This window comes from Amblyomma americanum, chromosome 9, assembly GCF_052857255.1.
Source record: "Amblyomma americanum isolate KBUSLIRL-KWMA chromosome 9, ASM5285725v1, whole genome shotgun sequence".
NCBI lineage: Eukaryota > Metazoa > Arthropoda > Arachnida > Ixodida > Ixodidae > Amblyomma > Amblyomma americanum.
In genome coordinates, this window is record NC_135505.1 from 79,523,746 (window position 1) to 79,535,325 (window position 11,580).

The following is an 11,580-nucleotide window of genomic DNA, read 5'->3' on the forward strand; positions in this document are numbered from 1 at the left end:
GGTGGCTACTCCGCCGAAGTATGCTTAGCTCGTACTGCAGGCATTTGTGAAGGCTGGCTTGCTCTTGCTAACACTAGTAGCGCTGAATCGATAACTGCTGGGCCCTTTTCTATAGCGCACTTTGCATACTGACCATAAACTGCAGACTCGCCGCCTCGCGCCATAAAATTTAACTGGAGCCTGACTTCCGATGAGAAAGATGAGTTGCCTTTTCTTTATGTTTTTTTTGTTTCTTGCTGCTCTTCAGGCTAGAGCCCATCTTGGCGCGTTCAGAGTTTCTCACGCAGCACCAGAGGGAAATAAAATACGTACCTAGTATGGGCTGCAGCTGGACATTTACATTCAGGTTGCTTTCCCAATATCGTTCACACCGCTAGCTTCGCCGCTAGATCCGATGGAAGAAACTTCGCGTTACGAGGGCCGCTGCATACGCGGTGCTCTACTCTATGCAGACAGACCAAAGCTGACCAGCAGGCGACAAAGAAACGTTCCGTGTGTGAAACTTTCTTGGTGACGTAAAACGTTACGAAGTGATTTAGGTAAACGAGAAGAACCTGTTGCAGACAATGATTTCTTTGTACCAAACTTTCGCCATCTGAGGAATTACAAAGGCGCAGAAACTGCATGAAATACTGTTAGACCATATTAAGCTTTGACAAATTGCACAAAGTGTTTTTAGCCCTTATTAAGCTATGTCAGTATTTAAGACAACACTAAAGTTTTATTCATTGACGTTTAACTCGTCGAATATTAACTGTCTGAGCATTGCAACCGCAAAGAATGCGTGATCTGACAAGTCAGAAAAATTGAAAGGCTTCTATTTATCTGCTTGGTAAGCTGCTCTTTGAAAATAATTAAGGGAAAATCAAATCCAGATTCGAAAAATCACCCCAAGATACTGCCCTTTTCATTAGAAAGTCCATTGGAAAGCACGCATGCTCATTCTTTCTAACAACTTCTAATTGCTACCAAACTTTAAGGATGGAAAGACATTGTGCACGAATGCACTAAAGTCTTCTTCATGAATTTTCGTTAATGTGCTGGCACTAAGCGGCACCTAACTTTAATCAATATCCAATCATCAGTGTAACTTGCGTTCCACATCAGACGTGTGTCGCGATCTATTGTGTGCGTACCAAGTATTTCATTTTTACCTGTTACACTAGGTTAACCAAGACAGGCCATATTGAACAGATAACTTAGGCCTCATTGGGAAAATAGAACAGTCGAAAACTAGATAGTAGAAGCAACTTGAAATGAAAGGACGTTGTCCGGGAAGAGGATTCACTGATTGAAACTATAGGGCCGATGACATGTCTGTCCTGATTTTCCCCTGTGTCCCCATGTCCTTGAGGGCGGCCTGTGCGAAAGCTGTTGTCGCATTATTTCAACTTTTCAACCCCTCCCTCCGCCACCTAACTTCAGATTCCAGTTTAACGTATACCGTAGCTGCCCGTTCGGTGATTATAGCAGCATGCTCACATGGGGGTGCCTACTAGCCCAACCTACGCAAGAGGTTTACCTTATTCATCTTTGCGCGCACTGTGTTGTGGTCTTGCCTGCTTCAGTGGGGAAGTCGGTCAAGTACACCGTCACAGACGATGTCTCCCATGAAGACCGTCCTACGAAACTGTACCTGCGGTACTGAATTCCACACCGCTGTTTAAATGTATCTCTGGGCAATGGTAAAGCTATTTATGTCCATGGGATGGAGGTGAACCTTGAGTAGTCAAAAATTTCTGACCTCTATTCTGCATATAGTGGTTCTCTTCGTTCTTACTGAAAGACATGATGGAAGAAAAAACAATGGGTGTAGTTCTTTCGTGTAGCGAAAACAAATCGATGTTCATTATAATACATGAGTTCTGCCCTTGTGACAGGCGTAAGTATCACACCGGGAATTATTGACATTGAAACTGAAATTTATTTTGCATCCACAAAAAAAAAATGCTGTGAGGACACCAGGCAAAATCTGTCAGTACAGCTGTGCCCCGCAGCACACACAGTGTAATATAGTCGCGCGCGGCTAAGGGATCATGAACATTAATTCGAAAACATAAGTCAGTTTTACTGTATCTCGCGAAAAGTTAAGAAACACAAAGCAGGTGTAGGTAGATGAAAGTGTTAAAGCATAGCACAAAGATATACGGAAAAATAGACATCATTGTACATCAATATACAAACATAACCCGCAATTCTTTCGAAGATACGGGGATTATGTCAGTGTTTGTTTCTTGAAATATTTTGTTGAGCACTCTCGGCATCAGAAATTAGAACATTTGTGTACGGTAATTTTTCATGAATTTAATTGCATTCCAAGATTTAGGTAGCCTACGTTGTAGGCAGGAGAGATTGCCTTTAGTTTTGATAGACTAATTATAGACGTAGTATTAAGTAGACACTGCAGTCGCCATCGCAGTTAAGTCTAAAAACTGCGGTGCCGACACATGTGGCATATACAGCGCTCACACGTAGACGAGTACACAGTGCAGCTCATTGAATTTACTCACGACATAGCTACCACATTAAATAACCGCGATCAAATCGATGCAATATTTATAGATTATTCCAAAGCATTTGACATGGTCTGCCATAATAAGCTTTTTCGAAAAATACGCACCATATTTAACGGCAGTAATTAAGTTACTCCACTGGATAACAGACTACTTCTACTCAAGATCCCAGTCCGTCACTTTCAACCATGCACAATCATCGTCAGTCACTGTAACTTCAGGTGTGCCTCAAGGATTGTTGCTTGGGCCTCTATTATTTATAATTTTATTAATGATGTAGCAAATGTTATTAATGACACCTCAGTGAAGTTGCGCCTATATGCCGATGACCGCGTGCTTTATCGTAACGTTGCTAACGCCCATGATCAACACGAACTAAACAGTGTTCTCATTGTTCTGTGAATGGAGTAACGCATGTCAACTGAAAATTAATTTCACTAAAACAGTTGCAATGACCTTCGGTAACAAAAAGAATCCGCTGCATTTCTCTTACAGTAATAACGGTGACTACTTGACCCATGTCAGCGAGTTCAGATACCTGGGTGTTAATTTTTCATATAACTTAAAATGGAGTGCTCATATTAATAACATTTCTGGGAAAGCACTTCGCAACCTTGGCTATCTCAAACGAACCTTAAAAAATGTCACGAAGGAATGTAAACTAACTGCTTACAAATCATTCGTTCGAACGATCCTGGAGTACGCCTCAACTGTTTGGTCCCCCCATCACGCGCGCAACATTGACCGTTTAGAATCAGCTAAAAAAAAGCAATACGATTCATCTTTGGCCGGTACGATCGTAACTTTTCACCTTCTTCACATGTGCACGCTTTATCTTTGCAAACGTCAGAACATAGGCGCACACGTGAACGCATCATCATGCTGCACGAGATCGTTCACACGTCGTATGGCATTCAGGCACCCTTCTCATTTGTGTCCTCAAGCGCATGTGCAACCCGACGGAACCACCCATTAAACATTGTTCCTTTCAAACTACATACAGGCTGCTTTAAATTTTCCTTTCTTCCCGCTGAATGTTGAAATTTGGAATCGATTGGACGGGTCACTTCGCGCATTGCTAATTGAAGAGTTCGTTGTTTCGTTGCTTAAGAATTTGACCTGTTGATCCGTATTTAATACTTTCATGTTATCTATTTCTATGCCACCCATGTTGTTTGTTTTTACTATTGTATGTACCCACTCCTGCTATGTCTCCCCTCTGAGACAGCAGTATTTGTAATTAAAAAAAATAAAAAAGCCAATTAAGAGGCGCCTCATACAGTCACAGAGAGTGGCGGCGCATGTTGTAGCTCAGATTACATTTTTGCAAGGAAGTCTCTCAGTACACCACCTGGTGATTTTTTTTGTTGCTACAGCGCATTATTCCCGCATACTGAGGGCTTTCGAAAATCAGGACTTCCGTGTTCGTCTTCAGAGGCAGTTTGCTACCGTCTGCTACGTGGTCAGCGTCTTCCCAAGCATAAACGTAGAACGCAGGCACGACCTGTGTCTTTGAAGACACCGGTCATCTGCAGCCGGAAGTGTTTAAAACAGACTTCCAAAGCGCTTTGGAGCTGTCGATAACATCAACAGGTAAATGTCCGTTGTGTAACTTTTTGCGGAATGAATCGGAGCAGACTTAAGGGTCATGTTCTCGTTTGTAAGGCTGTCAATGCAAGGCATGATGATGAAAGAGGACTCCTGAGAGGCACGGCGTAAGGAGATGCGAAGGCTTCGTTGATATTATTGTAGCACTCTTTGTCCCACAAAAAGATGTCGTGATTGTTGGTCGTGACGGAGCATGCCTCGACTATGGGAAGCTACCATCGGTCCAACAAGCAGCAAACCTTCTGAGAAACTTCAGAAAGAGCAACCCTGTTATCTCTGCATTGAACATGCCGTAGTGGGCAAGCGAAAGTCATCCTTTCAAGAAAGACATTAAGGACTACTTCCCGCCTCGCGAACCTCTGGACTTTACCATCAGCCTCCCCTCATCACGGGCTGTCAGTGGTGAATTTCTTGGCACCAAGTTGCAACTACGGTCAAATTTATAGTTGGTCCAGTCTTTACATTTAATCCAACCTCACGGTATATAGTTACGATGACGTGGCGGTTACGTTTTTTCTTGTGGCCTCAAAAGTGCGCAAGGGCTACTGCTGTCGTTTTTCTCTTTTGCAGTATCGACGTCACTTTTGTGCTCATAATATAAAAAAATGTAAAATTTATCGTGCTAGGCTAGAAAGAATAGGGCCCTATAAGACATTTGAGATATCATCTCACACTTGATAACAGTTGATTTTGAAGCTTTAAAGTACACATTAAAAATCTTTCTTTTTTTTTTCAGGCAGGAGCAAGAGTAGAATAAGTGCTATCTACTTATTTCTCGCTCTATTTTCTTCAATATTTGTCGGCCCCTTTTCTGTCTAAGATCTTTGTCTCTGCAAACTAGCTCTCAACGCAAAGTTCCGTGCTTCCGATTTCAACACCACAATAAAACACTATTTCGCCAGAATCAGAGCGTGAACATGTAGCAACCTCTGCTCCTCAGTTTTGCTGCCTTGCGCGCTTTCTTGTCCGATCATTTACATTGCGCTGTATTCTATACCCAATAAGCGCTGAAGGAAAATAATTTATGGGGCTAACATGTGCAATAACGAGTGGTCGTATCAGCATTTATTTTGTCTTGAGAATACAAAGATTGAAATTCAAAAAGACAGAACTAGGTCTTACACGGCGTTCCTTGCTGTATCACAAATAAGAAGGGAACACGAAGCAGGTAGTCGATGAAACAACGCTGGCAATTGTGCGGGGCCCTATACACGTAGTCCCCCTAAAAGTGCGCACCATTCTGATAGATACACCTGGCGTATGTTGTCCAGAGGATTGGATTATTGTGCTCGAGTCTAAGAAGTCTTCTTTATTATGTTAAATTACGTCGGCTGATCTTTCAGGCCACGCTCTCAACTAAAAATGGATAAAATGGAGCTTGGAGCACAACTTAATCAACGCGATGAACGCTTAATCTGAGGCTGAGGTTGATGGTTGAACAATGAACGGTTACAGCAAACCAGTTAATCTCCAAAGTAGTAACCTCTTTCGCATTTCATGTGGTTTCTTGCTTGCAGTGTAGAAATTGATACCACAGCAAAGCATGTGGCCACTCAAGAGCTGAGATCACGTGCCTACAGGCTACTCCATACTACTTACGGTTTTCTTGACGTCAGCAGTGACGTTCGGAGGGAGAGTAGGAAACCAAAAACAATCAAGTGAAGGTATTTTCACATACGCAGGGAGGAGTACTCAAAATGGCTTACACAGCTGGAAGTGCTTGTATAGAGACGACGGCGGTGGTATCAGGTACTATCAGGATATGTAATGGAGACGAACACAACAAGTGCTGAAATTAAAATAGAGCCGTACCAAAGTTCATTGTGTAGAGCTTATGCTAATTGCCCAAGGACAACAGAAAGGTGCTATTTACGCAATAAACTCAACTTTCATTCTCTCATCTATTGTTATGAGTGGGGCCTCTCATGCTGTCACCGGTCTTGCGACTGGGGCGTACTCTATTTAGGAAGGCTAGGCGCAGCAAAACGACGGCTGTGCAAGCGAAAAGGGCTATATGTACGCTATTTACATAGCGGTGCAAATATGCGGCATTAGGGCCAGAAGCATATAAACGGCTTCTCGAGACTGGTTCGCTCCAACGACGGAGACTAGAAGGCTGCCTCTCGCTCTTTTCTTTCCGTCCGACATTCGGGCTCGCTTTTATACCCTCGGCGGTTGACGACTCTCATCGGCGGCATTTGGTGCTGCCGGTGCACGTCCAACAGTGTTGGGGCGCGTTCCCGCCGGGTGTTGGACAGCGAGGCGAGTTTAGGCCAGGCCGAGGAGCACTGCGCCTGCCTGTGGATATGTGCAAAACGGAAAAAAACCGGCATGTATATTACCTCATCTCGTCGGCGGAAACAAGACATGATATAACGGACCCTACCCGGCAGTGTCTTCGCACGCATTGTTCTCATTACCAAGAGATCAAGATATGCGCTTCTAGTTCCCCTGGCTGTCACCACGTGGCGCATAGCTTTGAATAATAATAAATAGCGCGTATATATTGTCATTTTATCAAGGAAGAAAGAGAATCGCTGAGTGGCTGCAGCAGAGAACGTCAAAGGCCGCTAGGCTTAGCGTAAAGAACTGGGTAACTGTCCGCAATTCCCAATAATGCCCGCATCCTCACCCCCTCTTCAAATTAACACCTTGCCCAGCCTCGCGCTCAGGCGCACCTTCCGACCAACCAGATACCCAGATAACCAGATGCCCCTCCTGTAGAGGACACCCAAACCCTTATCATTCCACGGGGGAATGCCCCAAGCCCCCATCCGTCCTCCCGACCTAACCGCTCCCCCTCCTAATAGGAAGCCGCTCTTTCCAGCGCAGGCCTGGACGACCAACGCAAACTGATCGACAGGGCAAGCTGGATTCCAACAGCTAATGGGGCCCTGGACTAAAGGCTGCACCCTCCTGGGAGCTGTATGAAGCAGGACGAAATAAAGTCTTCCAGTCAGACAGTCGCCCCCTCAGCTTAGTGGTGACGAACTACAACTCCCCAAAACTTCGCGCTAATGAGAACGAGGTTCATCGAAGTTTTAGATCTTGAGGCCCTGACGCTGACGGCAAACCCATCCACGTCGCTCCTCTAAGGGAAGGAAAGAGCAGCGCAGAATGCTACGCGGCTTCACAGAGCCCTTTTCTCCGCGATAAAAGGTCGCAGTAGTCGTACTACCCTAGTTATTATTATAAATAAGAACCACTTCAGACTATTTCAGCTCCAACTCGCGCAAATCAAAGGTACGAAAGATGCGTGGCGGAGAATTTGGGACACCGATGTCGGGGAAAGTTTGTGCAGTCAGAAAAACAATTCTTCACTGTGGTTGCAAATAAAAATATGGTTCAAACTCTGTTCGCGGCTGGCGTCTGAAACGCTCCGCTAAAAATAATAAGCAGAAGGTTCGAAATATCAGCTCTATATCTCCGCAGAGAACAGAGATATGGTGACAGTGCAAAAAATAATGACAATCATTTAGATTAGAGCGACAAAAACGGACATTATTGTTGAGAAAAACGCGGTAGACGCTGTAGAGCTTTTTCTGAAGTCCTTATCTACAGCCCACGCTCCCTAAGGGTGCCAGACTCGCAGTCTAGTTGATTAGTTATAAATCCCAGGTGACCTGTCTCTCTTCGTAAAACGCATGACTATAAAAGCCGAGTTGTCCCTGACAGGACCTGTCGACTGCTTTACTGTTGGGTGCAGACAGGTTTAGCACTAGTCTAATGTTCCGTTCGCTGTCAGCAATTCTCTGTTTTCTTTTCCTTCATTCCCGTGGATTAGAAGAAAATCCAGCAATACCAGCCAGAACAACTGCACTCTTGTACGTTACACCAAAGCAAGTCGTTTTGATTGCCGGTGCAAAGATACTGCTTCTATTTAGAGTGGTTAGTTAGTTTCACTTTCAATGACTGTTCTTTACCTGTGTCACGAGAATATCAGCAGGATTATGAGAGGAGTTGAAGAGATTTTATCGCCATCGAGCAGGAACTTCAGAGTTAGCTATTAAGGCGTCATGTTACTGTAAGAGGATCGCGGTCACGCCTACGGGTTTGAACTGGTAAGATGGGCCGATAATTCAGTCAAATTTATTAAAGGTTTAAAGCCTGCTGCTGGGCTAATTGGGGCATTTGCAAAAAAGAAATGTGAGGTGCTTAACAGAAATTGAGGACACAAGTGAACGAGACGGATACGCACACGTCTGCGTCTTTCTTTTCTATTGTCCACAGTTCTAGCGGTTCACATCCGTCCGTCATCAACTTTAGCGACGAGTCGTAAGAGCCATGACAATGAGCCACGTCACCTTATTTCGTAATGATGTCATTTCATGCGGATGACTATCCCGAGACCTCGGCGGGGTATAGCAATAGCAGCTGATGCTCTAAACCAAAACTCCGTTCACTCTCTAAAATATTGATTCCGACTGCCTTTGTGAAGAAATAACACAGATGAGCCTTGTGTGAACCCGCCGCGGTAGCTCAGTGGTTAGAGCGCTAATAATAATAATAATAATTGGTTTTGGGGGAAAGGAAATGGCGCAGTATCTGTCTCATATATCGTTGGACACCTGAACCGCGCCGTAAGGGAAGGGATAAAGGAGGGAGTGAAAGAAGAAAGGAAGAGATAGGTGCCGTAGTGGAGGGCTCCGGAATAATTTCGACCACCTGGGGATCTTTAACGTGCACTGACATCGCACAGCACACGGTCGGCTACTGATCCGGAGTTCCCGGTTTCGAACCCGACCGCGGCGGCTGCGTTTTTATGGAGGAAAAACGCTACGGCGCCCGTGTGCTGTGCGATGTCAGTGCATGTTAAAGATCCCCAGGTGGTCGAAATTATTCCGGAGCCCTCCACTACGGGACCTCTCTTTTCCTTTCTTCTTGCACTCCCTCTTTTATTCCTTCGCTTACGACGTAATTCGTGTCAAACAATATATGAGACAGATACTGCGCCATTTCCTTTCCCCCCAAAACAATTATTATTATTATTATTATTATTATTATTATTATTATTATTATTATTATTATTATTATTATTATTATTATTATTATTATTATTATTATTATTATTTCTGTGACAAATTTTAAGGCCTCTTAAGTCTGCTTACGTGGAGGAATGCCAAAGCATGTGTTTTGAGGAAACGAAACGTTTTTGACGAAAGGAAAGGGCGCAGTAGCGTTCATATCTCGACACCTCGGTGGACACCTCAACAGCGCGAAAGCATGTGTTTTGAGAAAAGGAAACGTTTTTCACCAAAATAAAGGGCGCAGTACCTCTCGGGTATTGAGCTCTTGAACCTCGACATCTTTTACATTTTGCATTTTGCTTCCACCCGGGTTCGAACCCGACCGCGGCGGCTCCGTTTTTATGAAGGCAAAACGCTAAGACGCCCATGTGCTGTACGATGTCAGTGCACGTTAAAGATCCCCAGGTAGTCGAAATTATTCCGGAGCCCTCCACTATGGCACCTCTCTCTTCCTTTCTTCTTTCACTCCCTCCTTTGTCCCTTCCCTTACGACACGGTTCAGGTGTCCAACGATATACGAGACAGATACTGCGCCACTTGCTTTCCCTAAAAACCATTTATTATTATTTTACATTTTGCATTTTGCTTCCACGTTTTGCGGCTACTGATCCGGTGTGCCCTTCCTCTAAAATGAACTAATCACGCGCACAACCTGGACACATTTCTTATTGTATAAATAGTTTGTACATATTACTTCTCCCCTTATCCTCTCTTCCTGTCCCCCTCACCTCTTTCATTTCATTTCTTCATTCTGCCTGCTGTCCTTTATTTCCGCTTCCCCAGCTCAGGTGCTTCAGTATCGATGGCAGATGCCGGGGCTAGCAAAAATCTTTTCCTTCCTTTTTACTATTATTTTTAATAAAACCACTACCACCACCCGGTGTGCCCGGGTTCGAACCCGACCGCGGCGGCAGCGTTTCGATGGGGGCGAAAAGCTAAGGCACCCGTGTGCTGTGCGATGTCAGCGGACATTAAAGATACCGAGGTGGTCGAAATTATTCCGGAGCCCTCCACTACGGCACCTCGTTCTTCCTTTCTTCTCTCAGTCCCTCCTTTATCCCTTCCCTTAAGGCGCGGTTCAGGTGTCCGCCGATACGTGAGAAAGATGCTGCGCCATTTCCTTTCCCCAAAAACCAATTTTCATTTTCTTCCACATTTTTCGGACACATTTAGCGGCCACCTTTTCGCCGACATAGCCTAGTAATGCTTTCGCATTAATAATAAAAGAGCAGCTCTTTATGACCCCTCTTACTGCCTAGCGGCTGAGGAAATCAGAGCCTAAACCTTACACACCATGCAACCCTGTTACTGTCAGCGTGTTCATTGATTCCTGGCAGCGACCTTATCATGGTAGCGTCCTCCAAGCGGTTTCGATATAAGTTAGAATGGAAATTCAAGCCGTCAGGCGGGAAGCGTTCCATAGAGCCAGCAGACATTCCGGCACCAGATGAACAACGTCGAACTACGCGCACGCGCCCCTGGCAATCAGTCTGCGACGCGCAGCCAGCCCTGTACCATTTGTGTCCGCCTGCGAAACAAGCAAGCCACACTACGTAGACCTTCCAACGTTCGACTAACCAGAGTATCGTGTTAGTGCGTCTCGCTTGCTCGTATGAAAAAAAAATGGACTTGGTGGAGTTTCGCACAGAGAATGATTAAAGCTCTCTGTGTTTCCGGATTGCTGCAACTGCGCATGTGTGCCAACACACAGGAAGTCGCGAGTAATTAAGGCAGCGTTTATTAACTCGCTCTCTGGTGACATGTGACGCAGGCGTGACAGTCCTTTGCGCTAAATGAGTTATTATTTTGCATTGTTGATTTTCTGGCGATGCAGGCTTTAAACGTTTGCAGTCTGCATGGTGTGTCTAAGTGCAGAAGCGTGATTTGATGGGAAAGTTATTCAACGCTTGAGTTGTTGACCCTGTTCTCGCGTAACTTCGAAATGTTTTCTGCGGCCTGTTCGTTCGCCCACACGATACAAATTTCGGTGTTACAATAGTTTATTGCTTGCAGTGTTTTCCTCCTTCCATACATCAGGTGTTCCACCAAAATGCAACCAAGCTTTTAAAAACACGGAATGCCCCGACCGCGTGAAACCAACTCAAGATTCTTTACAGTTGCGTGACCTAGTCTGTAGTATTTTTTCGTTCTTCCAAGTTACTTATTAATTAAGTCTAATTAGCTAACGTTTTAATTATTGACTTCATGAACAAAGTATCAATGGAAAAGCTGTAGATCGTGTTGAAAAACAGCTGACTCAAAATGTTTACACCAAAAGTACCGTTTATGTAAAGTTTTTACAGGCCTTAAACCATAACTCGCCCAATAATAAAAAGCTTCCACATGACAACGGTGCCACTTCAACATTTCAGGAAGCGTCTTAGAGAACAAAATCCGTATTTTTTTCTTCAGAAGGGTTGTCCCCAATGAGC